At 37.9% G+C, this 17,033-nt stretch overlaps 1 protein-coding gene across 2 annotated transcripts in view; it reads right to left on the reverse strand.

Moving 5' to 3' along the window:
- Window positions 1-17,033, reverse strand: part of PDGFD (platelet derived growth factor D) — a 292,008-nt gene that overhangs the window by 19,711 nt on the left and 255,264 nt on the right. The gene's annotated exons all lie outside the window — the stretch shown is intronic.

A 17,033-nucleotide genomic window follows, 5' to 3' on the forward strand; every position in this document is an offset into this window, starting at 1 on the left:
GTGGAAAAGAAAGGGTTTAGTAAGTGCCTACTATGTGCCAAGTATCGTGCCAATTACTAGATATGAAAATAGAAAAACAGGCTCTGAAACCCAAAGGCCTAAGGGACCTTTCCTTGTCCACTACACTGTGATATAGGATTTGAAAGGAGGATGCTGAGGACTTCCTAAAGCCTTTTTCCATTAGCACATTGGTATAATTAGTTTCTCCAATCAGATAATTGTCACCTTGGAGGAAAGGGGGAGCTTGAATATGAAGGCATGAAGTATGTGACCAGTGAGAACAGAAGTATGGGGATGGAAGTAGTAGAGGGTGTGAGTACACGTGGAAGCTCAAGTGTGGCACTCTGGGCATAGCTTCTAGGAATATGCATCTCTAGAAGAGCTCTGGGCCCATACTCTGCTGGCTTCCATAGGAAGCAACTGATCAATAATTCCTGCATTTATTACTACTAAGAAATAATGCTCTATATTGCTAAATAGATCAAAATTATTTACATGAAATAAATTTCATATAAAATTTTTTTTCTGTTTTGGTATTTTTCAACCCATAGCCTCAAAATCCTGAAACATATATGTTTTGTCTCTTCATCCATCCTTCCATTCATCTATTGGGGTTGGAACTTGATTTCAAAAATGTCTACAAGAAGAAAAATAGGAATAATTTCTTCTGAATTGCACTAGCTATAATCATCGTTGTTCAATGTAATTCACTTAAGGAGTAACAAAAAGTTCAGGTACATTTCTAGGGAGGAAGGAACCCCATGCAGAGAATGTAGAAAACTGGGATATAGAGTGTGAAAATCCTCTGATTCTGTGGTCATAGAACATCAGTTCCTATCTCTGACATTCCCCACCTGCTTTTGCCTTGTTACTGAATTTTTCCCTGGCCTCAGTTTATGCAGCTACAAAATAAAGGATGGGGGTACAGGTTAGACTTGATGACTTTTGTAGTTCTTTCTAGGTCTAGATCTATGACTCTATGATCCCATGAACAGAAGCAATCTTGAAACACACGCATACACATCCCTTGACATTTCTATCTTATACCCCTATTCCCACTGGTCACATACTTCATTCATTCCTTCATATTCTGGCTCCCCCTTCCCTCTAAGGTGACAATTATCTGACTGGACAAACTAATATATTGATTGCTAATGGAAAAAGGTTTTAGGAATTCCTCAGACCCACTACTGGAGTATCCCAGGGAACCTGGGTTATAAGTGACTTTCTTCTTTGGAGAGGAAGAAAGACATTATTTCCTAGGAACTAGGATAAACTCAAGTCCCACCTTTGTGAGATCTATTTTCATGCTCTATCAATCCACAAACAATTATTAAGTGCCTATAGACATTGTTCTAGATGCTCAAGAGTAGTGTAGTAGATTTGGAGCCAGAAGACCTGGATTCAAATATGAGCTCTATCTATTAACTCTGTCACCTTGGGCAAGTCTTCTGTTTCCTCACTGATGAAATGATGACATTTTTGAAGGACTTTTCCAGGGCTCTGGACACATTATGTGATTAATAAATATTCACTAAATTAAGTTAAAAACTAGCTTCAAATCCTATAAATGCTTCATGGTCAGTTGCCCACTTATTTGTAATGCTGATGAAGTCAATAGCATCACTGAAAACATGCACATAAAATAAACTCCAAATTTGCTGTCCTATAAAATATTTTAATTGTTTTTTTAAATGATGATGTGAAAAATTAAAGAAAAAGTAAGTATGTATATCAGTTTTTGTATTCCTTCATTAAATATATAGGTCCATAGGTTTGGAGTTGGAAAGGATCTTAGAGATCATTTTGTCCAATCTCTTTTTACAGATGAATTAAATGAAGCCCAGAGAGATTTAATGAATTGTCTGAAATCATTCTGGTAACTAATAGCAGAACAAGGATTTGAACTCATGCTTTCTGATTATAGATGTCACCCTCTTTCCATTGTATGATAGTACCTCCCTTTATTAACCTAAAGGGTTAAAGTAAACTGTCTGTGACACTGAAAGAGCTTCAGAGATCTGACACACATATGCGCACACACACACATCTACGGATAATGTGTGCACATATGTGTGTGTATGTATACACACAAATATTTCTCATGACCCCATCTGGGATTATCTTGGTAAAGATATGACAGTGGTTTGCCATTTCTTTCTCCAGTTTATTTTATACTTTAGGAAACTGAGGCAAAGATCATTAAGTGACTTGCCCAGGGTCATACAACTAGTAAGTGTCGGAGACCAAATTTGAACTCATATAGATGGGTATTCCTGATTCCAGGGTACCACTCAGCTGCCCCCAACAATAACAACAGTCTCAAACTCTCTCTCTGTCTCTCTCTCTGTCTCTCTCTGTCTCTCTCTGTCTCTCTCCCCACCCCACCCCACCCCACTCCCTCTCTGCCTTTTGTTTTCTGGTAGCATGTCTCAGGACTATATAATTGCCAAAGGTGGGGACTAAAACTTGTCCTGTTATATGCAAAGCCTCTGATAAGAGCACACCTTGACCTGTTATATGTGAACACTGGATACTATAAGGCCCAAATAAATGTGAGATAATCATTTTACATAATTCATTGTTTTGTTTCTGTTCTCAGCCCCTTCCCACCCCCACCCCCCAGGAATGACATGCTGTAGTCTAGCTGTAATCAATCCAGATTTAAATTGAATGAACTCTGTCTTGGGAAAGGAACCATTTTATCGCAGCAAAAGCCCTGAAAATAACTGCAAGCCAGCAGCAAGGATTACATAAATGGATTAAGAAGTGCCGCAATCATCCATTACAAGTGTCACCTTGAGATAAATACTGATGCTCACTCTTGCTGCTGGCCGCAGGTTATGAGGCTTGTGTAAGGGGCTGATAGAGTGGACCAAATCCATTGGCTATGATTATTGGAATACATTTGGATAACTTTGTGAAATGAAGAAATGCTATTAGCAGGGCAGGGCTCTTCATAGCTCGGATGGGGGCAAGGAGGGGCAGTGCTCCCCAGACAGGGCAGTCAGGCAAATACAATGGCCTTACACATTTTGACCCTGTGGTGCATATCCAAGGACATGACAAGCTCAACTCCAAGGTGTTTAATTTAGTTTCAAAGGATCCCACAAAATGGGCAAATGAGCTTTTCCAAAACAACTCCTTCTTCTGGAAACTCAGAAATGCAGCTTTCCATGGTTGGTTGTACAACTGTTTTACTGTCCTGGAATCTGTTCCCTTTTCCATCCAAACAACGAAGATATTTACAATACAGTCCGTTTCATGCATCAATTCACTGATGTGACTAAAAAGTAGCTGAGGCCCAGTGTGATTGGTATGAAATCCAGCTGCCTTACTGATCAGGGGATTGAAACCACTGAGGTACTTAATTTAGAACTAGAACTAAAAGGTTCTTCTGGCTGGATGCAAATAACTTCAAAGCATTATTACAGACTTTTTGCTGGAGATATTGGATTTCTAGTCAAAAAAGACTGATTAAACTGTGCAACAGAGCAGGGAGCCAGGCATGAAGCAGTGCAGCAATTAGGTCCTTACAATCCTTTCATCTGGGAGGGGGCACTGAGATGTGAGTAACATGGGGATGAGCCTCCTGGGAAGGAGAGAAACTCTGCTGTGCCAAGCCAGATAGAATGCTTTTGTTCATATATGCTTTAATCTATAGAGTTGGGTATTCTAGATCAGCAGAGCTACTCCTATCGAATTAAGAGGTTCATTATTTTCAGCTAATTTCTTCCATTTTGCTCAGGTGTATGCAACAATACAGTCTATCTGTATGTCATTTTGATTTGGAAGTCGGATTTTCAGAAGAATCTGTAAGCACTAGTCAGGTATTTTTGGTTAAGAACTGACATCCTGCTAGGAAAGCTCAAAATGTATACACTATTCACAAGCTTTCTTTTAGAAATTTTTCCACAACAGATTGCATGTTATGATGGACGGTGACATTTTTACTTTTCATCTGCAGCTTCAAACTAGTCAAAACATCTGTGTGGTTGAGCACATCTAGGCTTGGAGGGGTTCGTTGAGATGTGAACACTTGATTGGGAATGTAACAAGAATAATTACAAGGGAGAAACATCTCTTGTGCGGTTTACTCATATTTTTTGATACAGTAGGGATTGGGCTTGGGAAGGAAAAATGGTTAGATTGTTTTCTTCTGGTCCCTGGCAGGAAGCCAGCATGGTAGATTGAACAGAACTGTGCTTTTGGAATCTGCCTCACTTTTTAGTTACGTGACTCGAGGCAAGTCACTTCAGTCAGTCAGTCAAAAAGTATTTATTAAATATCTACTATATTCCAGACATCATGCTAAGTTCTAGGGATACAAATACGGGGAAAAATTAAAAACAGTTTTCCTCAAGAAACTTATAATCTAATGGGAGAAGGTAACACACACAAAAAGGATGCTGAAAAATGAAGGGTAAGGGGAATCTGGGAAAGGTACCTGATAACCTTTTTTTTTTTTAAACCTTTAACTTCTGTGTATTGACTTATAGGTGGAAGAGTGGTAAGGGTAGGCAATGGGGGTCAAGTGACTTGCCCAGGGTCACACAGCTGGGAAGTGGCTGAGGCCGGGTTTGAACCTAGGACCTCCCGTCTCTAAGGCCTGGCTCTCAATCCACTGAGGTACCCAGCTGCCCCCCCGATAACCTTTTAAAACACATTTAACCTCTTTCTGCCTCAGTTTCATCATCTGTAAAATGAAAAGTTGAAACCAGGTGATCTCTAATATTCCCTTTCATCTCTAATTGTTTGATTGTAAGTAAATTCAAGGAGCCTTGAACTAAAGCCATTAAAGAAGGTGTTGAGGACAGCTTATCCCCACCACCCCTGCTCAAATTGTTTGTTTTGTCAGGTGTCTGGGTCAAGTCAATTTGACAATTCAACATCGAGCATTTATTCTATTTGTTGTTGTTTGGTCATTTAATGGTGTTTGATTCTATGTGGCCCCATGGACATTAACTATAGTTTTCTTGGCAAAGATGATAGAGTGGTTTGTCATTTCTTTCTCTGCTGAATTCCAGGTTCAGTGCTCTACCCATTCATTGCTCCACCTAGGTGTCCTTTTATTCTATTGTTGTCACACAGTTATTTTTAAATCCTGCCTGACTCTTTGTGACTCGATTTGGGGTTTCTTGGCAAAGATATTGGAGCAGTTTGCCATTTTCTTCTCCAACTCTCTTTTTATAGATGAGGAAACTGAGGCAGATAGAATTAAGTGACTTGCCCAGGATCACAGAGCTAATAAGTGTCTGAGGTCAGATTTGAACTACCCAGGTCTTCCTGACTCCAGGCCTGGTACTTTAACCACTGTGCAACCTAGCTTCTTTATTCCATTAGAAATGAACTAAACTATTGAGCCTTACCACTTCCAAGACAATGTTGCTGGACCTTGGAGGAGATACAAAACTTAGATAAGACATCTAACTTCCTAGAACATATAATCTCTTGGTGGTTATGATATAACAATTGTTCAAAATAATAGCATGAAATAATCATTGCATTAGAGGGATACAAGGAACTATGTGAGATGCCAGTGGGAAAAATTGTAAGCCCTTGTGATAAAGTGGAGTTGAAGTCAGAAAGATCTGAGTTTGAATCTTGCCTCTGACACTGATAGGTTATATGACCAAAGGCAAGTCACTTAATGTCTAGCTGTAAAATGATGATAATAATAAATTATATATATATAAAATAAATAAAATGAAATAATAAAATATCTTGTAATCTTTGTAAATAATGGTCAAATACCTTGTATACTTTAATACTGTATAAATGTAAGTAATTATTAATATTAATATTACTAAAGGTAGTATTAATTATCATTGTTGATATTCCTACCAAATAGGGAGATCGAGGAAAAAAATAGAAGAATTAGCATTTGATTTGGATTTCAAAGCATGGGTTCAACAAGGGGAAAGGGAAAGGAATGGTATGAAAAGAAGGCTGTCAAAGAGTAATACATAAAGTCTTTATAGGACATGAGGAGTTTGCCAAGTATCCAATACTGAACCACCAAAGGGGTTTCTGCAAATAAGAGGCAGGATCACATCTGTGCATTATATAATTCTGGCAACTCTGTGAAGGATGGATTGGGACCAAGTAAAGGTGATGGTAAAAAAATGTATAGGGCAACAAGAGTCTAGGCAGGGAGAAATGGGAACTCATACTAGCAGAGTACTAGTGGGACTTGGCAGAAATTATGGAACTAGTAGAATAAATCAAGACAACTTTATAACTGTATAATAATAATAATAATAATAATAATAATAACACTGGATAGCATTTATAAAGCACTTTAAGGGTTTGAAAAGCATTTTATTTAAGTTACCTAATTTTATGAGTGAGAATGTGAAGAAAGTAGAGTCAAAAATAATTCCAAGGTTTCAAATATGAGAGAGGCAATGATTGACTGTTGGTACCATTGTCAGAAATAATGAAATCAGAAGGAAGAGGAGATTTAAGTGGAAAAGATAATGACTTTGGTTTTTGTTATATTGAGTTTGAAGTGGCAGTAGGACATGCAGGTGGAGATGCCCCACTGGGAGCCCAGAAATGATGTTGAGGGCTTGGGATATAGATTTAATAGTCATTTGTGTAGAGGTAACCATTGAAACTATGGGAGTAAATTAAATTTCTGAAAGAGAACAAAGAAATTTTTATAGGGCATCTGATGTGGGGCACATTGTAATATGAACCATGACATTTTAATGTGTTTTTAATTCAGATGAGCTGCTGTACAAATTGGCTGACAAGTGAAAGTCCTACTTTGACCTTATCCTATGCTGCTGAGCCCTTCTAAGACTCATGAAATACCAGATGATTCCCTTGGTAGTCAATGCATGAGTAATTATTAGCAGCAAATCAAGGAATATTTGAATGAAAGAAGAAGCAGCCATGGTATTAGAAGATGGTTGTCTTTTAAAAACCACAAAGAATTGAAGAACATTTCTAAAATGTCAGGTCCCATGCTGGATGAACATTTATTTGGCCAAATAAAGCAATACTTTTGAATAAGAGAGAACATAAATGATTTTTATGTGAATCCTGGATAAGCCATTTCAATTCTTCAGGCCTTAGTTTTCTTGTTTTTAAAATTCATGTAGAAGAGATAGTATTAGCTGCTGTTTGAGGTCCTTTCCAACTCTGAATTCTGTTCTATCCCATGAATAAGTAGAGAGAAGAAAAGAGATCTTAGGATGGAACATAGAAATATACATATATAAAGGAGTCTGGATAAAGAAAAAGAGCTAGTGAAGGAGACAGAGGAAGAGTTTGAGAGGTAGGAAGAAAGACAGAATAGGGTGTTCTTCCAAAAGCTAAAAGAAGAGAGTAGATTGTGGAGGAATAGGTGAGCAAGTATATAAAGCTATAACAAGATTAAGAAGGATAAAGATGGATGAAAGGCTTCCTAAGTGATAAGTAATCCACGATGAGCTTTGAGACAACAGTTTGACTATCATAGAAGCACAATTCAAAGAAGTAGAGGAGAGAATTCTGGTTGCAAGGAAATGGTGGTATCAGATAACAATAACATTTTCAAGAAGGAAATAAGAGAGGTTGGACAATAGCTGAATGAAGTAGAAATGTCAGAAATCTCTCCCCCTCCCTACCCCATCTCCCTTTTTCTTACAGGATAACGAGATACGACATTTTAAGTAGATGGGGAAGACCTGATGCCCAGAGAGAACATAGAAGGGACAAAAAAGAGTGTATGACTTCTATCCAAGATACTGGAACAGGTGTAAAGAAAAGAGGATCATAGTCAGAGGGATTGACTTGAGCAAACAATTGGGATGCCTCTTGCTGAGAGAGGAGGAGAGGAGAGAAAAATGGATGCTTACGAGTGAGAAAGGTTGAGGAGTTCAAGAGAAGAGCTGAGGGAGGTCCTGTTGGATAGTGAGGCTAGACAGCAATTATTTTTGTTGAATAAAAAAACAGTGTATCTTGCTAGATGAATGTATCATGTTGTGTAATTTAATCCATACATAAATGGGTATCCCCTCAAAAATGACACAGTCAAGTCAGTAAGCATTTATTAAGTACCTATTATGTTACGGGTATTCCAAGCTTTAGATAGATAAAGGATGGCAAAAATAATCTTTGCCCTCAAGGTATTCACAGTTGAGGGGCCAGCTGGGTTGCTCAGTGGTTTGAAAGCTAGGCCTAGAGACAGAGGGTACTGGGTTCAAATATGGATTCAGATACTTCCTAGCTGGGTGACCCTGGGCAAGTCACTTAACCCCCATTGCCTAGTCTTACTACTCTTCTACCTTGTAACCAATACACAATATTGATTCTAAGACAGAAGGTAAGAGTTAAAAAAATAAAAAGGAATTCCCACTTGACTACTAGAAAGGACATGACCACATGAATATATCCAGAATAAACATTGATTCTTGAGTCAGAGGACCCGACCTTGGGCAAGTCTTTGAACTTCCTTTGTCTTAGTTTCCTCATCTGTAAAATGAGGAGGCTGGATTATTTACAAGGTGATCTTATCAGCTCTCATGTTTTGATTATTATCCCCATGCAGATGATGCTCAGATTGACTTCGCCCCTAACTTTTCTCCTGACCCCCAGACTCACATTTCCAGTTGACTATTTTGTTGTTCAGTCATTTTTCTGTCCTGTCTAATTTTCTGTGACTACATTTGGGATTTCTTGGCAGATTCCTTCTCCAACTCATTTGACAGATGAGGAAACTCAGGCAAATGGGGTTAAGTGACTTACAGAGCTAATAATTATCTGAGGCTGGATCTGAACTCATGTCTTCCCAACAACTGGTCCTGCAATCTATGCAATGGCCCATCTAGCAGCCCCTATTAAATGATTAGCATGTGCTAATTGCTGTCAGTACCAAGACAGAAGGGAAACAATCCTTGCCCTTAAGTCCCTTCCATTCTAATAATTGAACATGTATGTATATAAGTATGTAGAGAATATATACAAAGTGAAATCAAGTTAGTTTGGTGAAGGAGGGCAACACTAGCTGAGGGAGACCAGAAAAGATTTTCTGATGAGGATGGAAATTGGTCTGAGTCTTGAAAGTGTCCAGATTCCAAAAGGCAAGGTGAGAGAGTATATTCCGTGCAAAGGCACAGAGACAGGGGAGGGAAAGTCCAGTGTATGGAATCACAAGTAGGCCAGCAAGTCTAAAATGCAGAATTGGAAAAAGAGGGCAAAGTATAAAAAGACTAGAAAGGCAGGAAGGGGCCAAATGGTGAAGAATCAGATGTGTCAAAGATAGGAGTTAATTTTTGATCCTAGAGGCAAGAAAGAGCCACTAGAGTTTTTTAAGTGGCGGGAAAGAATGTGACATGATCAGACTTCCATGTTTGTAAAATCACTTTGGTGGGTGTGTGGAGGTTAGATCGGGGTAGGGAGAACTTTGAGGGAAGGCAGATCAAATAGGAGGCATTAAAAGTTGTTTGAGAGGTGACAAAGATCTGTACTAGGCTGGTGGTTGAGCCAGCTGAGAGGTAAAATTTAAGCTATGACAAGCAGGTCATACTACTCTAAGGCATGAATTACCCACATCTATTCCTTCTCTTAGGCTTCTGTACCTCTATTCTACAGTTGGTGCCTTGGAACAGGATATCCTGTACCAAGTGTGGCCTTCAAAATCCAAATGTGATAAGAGATAGGAGGTGATTTTTCCCCTATTGTTCATGATCTCTAAGTCCTGGACTCTGGAGTTCCTTTCTGTGGGGATGGGAAAAACAAACATATAACAAACAAACAAACCAAAAAAAACCCAAGTATTATATTTCACAGGACTAGCAAGAGAGAAACATGGTGGCTATCTAGCTTTTTAGTGCACATTTTTAAAGGCTTTTGCTAATGGATTAATGTATGTGGGTTTTTTCCTTTTTTTTTTTTTGCATGATGAATCATCAATTCATTGTGAAAGACTTTTAACAAATTGCCACCTCAGGTTGAAAATGGAAAATCATTTATTGTCATTCCCATCCTCTGCCAGCTTCAGTGTTAATTCTTTAATTCAAGCAAACAGCTTTGCCCAGCCATTTGCAAAATTATACCTTATCAGTCCACCTTCACTGTGGCTGTCCTCTCATCAATCTTCAGGCTGTATATCTTTTCTTTCCTTTGCTGTTGCTACTGGCTTGTGCATGAGTGTCCAATTAAACTTTTTCATGGCCTTAAAGATATTTAGTAATCATTCTTAAAAGCCAGCTTCAGCCTTCAAAGAGTGTGTAAGATACCTAAGCAACTTCTTTATAAAACGCTTCACCAGCAGCTCAGTCGCAACTTTTTCTTTTCTTTCTTTTCTTTCTTTTTTTTTTTTTTTGCAATTATCTTCTAGGTAACTGAGTGTGGTTACTTCATGATAAAGATGAAGCAAAAAAAGGCCAGCTTAGGTAATGCAGCTGTACAAAATATCGTGCCAATTAAGGACTTTCCTTTTAAAATTGTTAAAATTTCAACAGCAGGAAAGAAAGGTTGTTGATAAAAACATGACTTGATTTTAGAATCTTTTCTCCTTGGGCTCCAGCCCATAAACCTTTGGTCATAAAATCTGATATGAGGGGACAGCTGGACGTCTTAGTGGATTGAGAACCAGGCCGAGAGCCAGGAGGTCTTTGGTTCAAAATATGGTCTCAGTCACTTCCCAGCTGTGTGACTCTGAGCAAGTCACTTGACCCCCATCGTCTACCCCTTATTACTCTTCTGCCTTGGATCCAATACACGATATTGATTCTAAGATGGAAGGTAAGAGTTTAAAAGAAAAGGTACATTTTGACTTTTTCCTATGTGCAAAGTACTAGATAGGATTATATATGAGCAAACATGAATATATAATTAGAATATGTAACACATAAGTGTGTGTGCAAACACATGTATGTGTATGTACATATACTTACCTAAGAAGTGTAAGATTTTCTCATAAAGTTGGCTTTACTTACTTAAGAAGTATAAGATTTTCTCATAAAGTTGGCTAAAGTATACCAGACTTTTTACCCCAGATTCAAAAATTAGTATGTATGTGTAGTTTATTTTTATGGAAATTATAATCTCACCCATCAGACCAAATTTCCCCTACTCTCAATGAGCACATAATGGCTAAAAATGTGTGTGAGTACCTTATTTTGATTTGGAAATTCAGATTAAAACAATTATGGTGTTAATAGGAACCAATCATTACAAAAAAGAGCACTTAGAGGTTTACAAAGTGCTTGATGCACATTATTATGATTGTTTTATAATATCTCATGAGGAAAATGTAGAAAATTCTTTTTAAAAATCTTGGAATAAGCTAAATTTTATGACAGTGCTCTGCTGCTTTGATTTTTAAAAGGGGGGAGAGTGTTTTTCACTTCAATTGAGGATGGTTACTTTTTGGTTTTCAGAAGGCAGAGCAAGAGAGAAATTCACTAAATGCTCTATAAACATTTATGACATTCCTCTCCATGCAAATAACTGAGTAGATTTCATTAAAACTAGAGATGATGGGCTTTCTTTCTCTTAAAAGTTTTTAAAGGAAAGGAGAAGGCCCTAATAAGTGTCACAAGGCAATGATTCTGTGTTTAGCCCAATTTCATGGGGCTTGCTTAGCATAGCTTCATACATACATAGATATGTTGTGGCCCAGATTCTTAGCAAGACAAACTGCTACCTGTTTTTCTTTTCTGTTTTCTTTTCTTTTCTTTCATTCTTTTTCTACTTTTTCTATTTATATCCCCAGGGATTAGCAGAGTTTCTGGCACATAGTAGGTATCTAATGAATATTTACTGACTGAACATCTGTTTAAGGAAGTCACCTTCATTATGAGTCCACTAGGGCTCCAATGTGTAAATTAATGGTATCTTGAGGATTAATTAGAAGATGAGCACAGGAAAAGCAAGACACTGTTACATTTTTAAACTGGAATCAATGCTAAAAAAAATATAAATTAATTCACCATAGAACTTTAAAGCTAACTTTTATTTCCAGTATAGTACTATATTTCCTATTTATTTGCATCAGAGGAACTGAGTGTGGTTACTTCATGATAATTCCTAAATAAAAGGAAAAATGTAATTATATGAGAAGAGCTACAACTCCCCCCAAGAATACATTGTGCTTTTATGGAATAATCTGTGAAATCTTGGGAAAGTTTGGGAATTAGAGTAAAAAAAGAACCAAAAATACTTCCTCCCCCTCCAACACTGTCTTTAAAAATTGTAGGTATAAACAGTCACTACAGGATAAACAACATTGTTTTTTTAACACTTCCTGGCTCAGGGGGTATGTTGGAATCTGGATAATCACAAATCACACTGAGTAACATAAACAGTGTCTAGGGGCACATTTTTAAAGGTGCCAGAAATATTCTGTATAAATAATTCCATATAGAAATTTAGTGTTTGGCAATATTTTCCAATATTTTAAAATGTGCATATGTGTGCACACATATACCTATATCATAGAGAAGATTTAAAGAGATAAAGTGAAAAGAATCAGATTGGCCTCATGGTTAAGAGAAACTAGGGTTGGAAAGCTGCCTCAAACATTTACTACCAATGTGATAAGGGAAGATCACCTAACATTCTGTGACTCAGTTTCTTTATCTATAAAATGAGAAAAATAACGCCTGTAGGACTTTCCTTAGAGAATATTTTGAGGATAAAATGAGATAACTATTAAGTGCTTTGTAAATGAAATTGAATAAAAATGTCCTCTTTTACTATGAATAATGAGTTCACTGAATATATAGCTATTTAAAATTATAATATTAGTATTTATGTATGACAATTTGTGGCTTGCTAGGTATTGTCCCCAAGGCTTTGTAGGAGAAGAATATGGACAGAAATATATTGGTTCTGAGCATAATTGAGAAATTTCTTCTACAGAAATCCTTGTTGAATTACTCTTTGAATAATTATGTATTGTTGTTGTTCAGTTGGTTCAATCATATCCGAATCTCATGACCCCATTTAGGGTTTTCTTGGCAAAGATACTCGAGTGATTTGCCATTTCCTTTTCCAGCTCATTTTATAGATGATGAAACACAGGTAAATATGGTTAAGTGGTTTGCCCAGCGTCACGCAGCTAGATTTGAAGTGAGTAAGATAAGTCTTCCTGATTCCAGGCCTGGCACTCTACTCTGCCACCCAACTATGGCAAATAACTAACTATACCATTGCTAAATGAAATCTTAGTTTTTAACATGCTGCCTCCATATGGTTCATTCATTCATTCATTCAAATCACTAATTAGGTACTGAAAACCTGTTAGTATAAGAGATTTTTTTTTTTCTCCCTGGGAGAGCAATGTCTGGACCTGTGATTTCACTGTTTTAGGTGAAGAAACTACCAAGGAAGGGCAACAACTGTTTAATAACTGAAAAGTTAAAGACAGAACTTTATGCCAGTCCTTCTGAACTTCAAGGCTGGCCCTCTTTCCACTACTCCATGTTTCTTTTCTCTGTGAAGGACACAGAGATAAATTAAGACACATAGTCTCTACACCCAGGAAACTTATCATATAGAAGAATGGTTTGCCTAAAATTACATAAAAGGCAGAATGAAATAAGTGTCATTGGAGAGGTGTTATCAGGGGTTAGTGGAGAAAAAAGGGATTATTTATGGTTGGAGTTGGAGGAGAATATTTATGGGAAAGGAAACATTTTCAAGGATTCTTTAAAATGTGAGTAGGATGGGGGCAGCTAGGTAGCTCAGTGTATTGAGAGCCAGGCCTAGAGACCTGGAGGTCCTATGTTCAAATCTGGCCTCAGCCACATCCCAGCTGTGTGACCCTGGGCAAGTCACTTGACCCCCATTGCCTACCCTTACCACTCTTCTGCCTTAGAGCCAATACACAGTATTGACTTCAAGATGGAAGGTAAGGGTTTAAAAAAATAAAAAATGAAAAAAAAATATGAGTATGATATCAAAAGACTAAGGTGAGACAGAGGGCATTTTTAATTAATGTAGCAACATTAGGAAAAGCATAGAGGTAAAAAGGTAGCAAAGAATAGTCTAGTTTTGACTGAAAACCAGTCTATAAGTACCAGATGGATAGAAGCTAAGTAGAAAAGTTGGTTGGGATAAGATTTGTTGGGATTCTGCTGATTCTAAGGTAGGGTGGAAGTTTAGTTTGGTTATAATTTAGTGAATAATAGGGAGGCATTGAATATTTCTTAGTTGGAGAATGGCATGATCAGAGTTTTTATTTAAGATTATTCTGGCAACAGTGTGTAGGAGGAATTGGAGGAGGTGAGACTATAGATGGAGAGAATGGTTAGGAAACTAATGCCATACTCAAAATAAAAGATGAGAGTCTGGACCAAGGTAGTGGCTACCGAAATGGAAAGAAAGTACTGCCACAAGGGAAATTCTAGAAGGACAACTGGACAAAAATCTAAAAGAAACCCCTCAAAGCAAAGTATTTTCCTCCAGGCTGTTCCTTCTCCAGTCCATCCCAACAATTCACAAACCTCACAATGTTATTTCCCTGCTCAATAAACTTCAAGGGCTATTGAAAAAATACAAATAAAAAGTTAAAGAATAAAATACAAATTCTCTAGCTTGGCATTTAAGACCTATAATCTGGTTCCAGCCAACCTTTCTAGCCTTACTTTATTGGCTGGAATCAAATGCAAGCCTTCTTTCATGTATTAGTTAAATTCCAGTTAAATTTGCTTGCTTGCATTCCCAAATATTATTGTCTGTGACTCCCACTTTGCACAGACTATTTCCCAAACCTGGAATGTACTTTTTCCTTACCTCCACTTTGTGGAATCCTTACCTTCCATTAAAGCTCAGCTCAAGTTCCCTTCCTATATTAGGCCTTTCCTTATACCCCCAGCTACTAATTCCTGCCCACTAAAATTATATTGTACTTTTTTTTCTATATAGTTCGTGTATACTTAAATATACTGAATAAAATGTAAGGTCCTTAAGGGCAGGGACTGTTCCATTTTTGTTTTCATGTCATTAGTGCTTAATAAATGCTTATTGATTGGTTGCTTAATGCCTCCCAAATTCCACCCTGACTCGGATATTAGCTGTTTCCTAACTTTCGGCAGCTCAGTGGATATAATATCTGGGCTTGGAGTCAAGATTCATCTTCCTGAGTTTAAATTTGACCTCAGACACTTATTAGCTATGGGATCCTGGGCAAATAACATAACCATATTTGCCTCTATAAATCTATAAATGAATTGGAAAAGGAAATGGCAAACCACTCCAATATATTTGCCGAGACCATAAATGGAGTCATGAAAAAATTGAAATTACTAAATAACAAAAAACAACCTTGCTACATTCCAGGTATTGAAATTCTCATATCCATGCCTAGAATATTCTCAGTTTTATTCAAGATATGTTTATTCAGGGAGGCAAGTGGCTCAGATGATAGAAAGTCAGGTCTAGAGACAGGAGGTCTTGGGTTCAAATTTGACCCCATGTATTTCTTAGCTGTGTGATCCTTGACAAGTCACTTAATCCCAATTGCCTAGCCCTTAAAGTTCTTCTGCCTTGGAATTAATATTTAGTATAGAGTCTAAGACAGAAGGTAAGGGTATAAAAATGTTTATTAATCATTTATAAGATGCAAGCCAGTGTGCTAGATGCTAGGGATAAAAAAAAATCAAACAAAAATTATTACACAGATAATTATATCATTTTTTCTCCCTCTGAGGTACATGTCTGAAGAGAGTATTGGGAATTAAAATCAGGAAGATCTGAATTTGAATTTTTCTTAGATACTAGCTCTGTGATTCTGGGTAAATTAATTCTCAACCTCAGTTTCTTCTTTTGTAAATTGCTTTCATAGATCAGATGAAAATAAGGAACAAATGAAACAAGATCTGTAAAATACTCTATAAAACCTTAAAACACCCTATAAATGCTATTATTGTTATTAATGATAATAAAAAATAATAATGATCTTTGGTTGTTCCCCAATGCCCCAGTGTTTTTTGCACAAAATACAAACTTCTTGATCAGTCATTTATATTGTGCACAATTCAGCTCCATTCTGCCTTTCCTTCTCACTTACATACATCATCCCAGCTGACTGACCTTTGTAAGAGCAAAATATGAGGAGAAGAAACCTGCATAGAATGTTGCATTGCTGGGGAGCATGAGCCAAGAGTGTCAGTTGAAAATAGCCAGGAATTCTGGGAGGAGAACCAGAAGAAGAGGCTTTTGGTTTTGGGAGCTCAAGGTGGGAGGAAGCAGACGAGCTTGCCCAAGTGAACCGGAGAGCCGACCTGAGCGTAATTCCTGATCTGGAGTGAATCCTGAGAAGCCTGTTTCTCTGTCTATAGTCATTGTCTCTACATAGATCAAGATCTCTTGTTCATTGAGGTGTCAGGACTCTGTCTGGGAGTGGACCCCCAAATCTCCTCAACCTCTCTTTGCCTTACTGTGGGACCCAACCTAAATATATATAACAGATAGCTATAAGATAGGAACTAGACATAGAGGGAAGGGAAGGTGAAACTTTGGGTAGAAGCCTGAATTGGGTCCCCAAAGGGAAGGACCTTGGGGCTGAAACCTTTAGGGCCCCCTAGTTCCCACTGCCCTTCACCCTCATCTATTACCCTGATTAACCAGATAAACCCATAACAGTCAGATTGTGAATTCCAGCTTTCATTCAAGGAACAAAGAGGGGAAGAGGGGTAAAGAGCAATTGTTTGGCTGAAACCATCTTAAAGCTAGACCTCCTGCAGAGTAGCCGGCTCGATAGGGGGAGGCTTGTGTTGACCCAGGCTCTGGGCCAAACCGGACAGGGTCTCCACATACCTCATCATTTGTGAAAGCCTTCCCTCTAACCCCTGAGGGCTGGCATACCCTCTCTGGAAGACCACCAACCCAGAGAAACCCCTTTTAGTTTGTTCTAGTATTAGTGGCACCATAAGAGAGGGGAAAGAACTTCAACTCACTGACCCATCTCTCTTTCCCACCTAACCCCTCTCTAATTGGGATGTTAATCTCTCTATTCCTTGATCTCAACTGAATAGCCTCCTTTGTCACTTCTGTATCTTAGCAGATTCCTTCCTCCCTTCTTCCCTTCCTTC

Source organism: Gracilinanus agilis, chromosome 3, assembly GCF_016433145.1.
Source record: "Gracilinanus agilis isolate LMUSP501 chromosome 3, AgileGrace, whole genome shotgun sequence".
NCBI lineage: Eukaryota > Metazoa > Chordata > Mammalia > Didelphimorphia > Didelphidae > Gracilinanus > Gracilinanus agilis.